The following is a 297-nucleotide window of genomic DNA, read 5'->3' as shown; positions in this document are numbered from 1 at the left end:
GGCGCGTCTCTGCAGCTCAGTCCCGCGGATGAAGGACTGGGGTGGTGTAAGCCTGCGGCAAGGTTCCCCACCCTGTGTCCGTCCCCCTGCACATCCCACCTTGCAACCTCATTAGGCTGCACGGCAGCGTGGGATGAGGGGGGAAGCCATTTCCTTTCTGCAAAACCAAAAAAGTCCACCCCCACGGAGTCGCCAGACCCCCGCGCACATCTGTGGAGCTGCCGCCAGGGAGGCTGTGCCTCCGGAAGGCAAAGCCTGCTTTGCCGTTGGCACGAAGCGCTGGGAGCCGCCTACTCA

This window comes from Pterocles gutturalis, unplaced genomic scaffold (genome assembly GCF_000699245.1).
Source record: "Pterocles gutturalis isolate BGI_N339 unplaced genomic scaffold, ASM69924v1 scaffold28366, whole genome shotgun sequence".
Classification (NCBI taxonomy): domain Eukaryota; kingdom Metazoa; phylum Chordata; class Aves; order Pterocliformes; family Pteroclidae; genus Pterocles; species Pterocles gutturalis.
The sequence above is the reverse complement of the archived record's forward strand: the minus strand, read 5'-3'. Positions refer to the sequence as shown.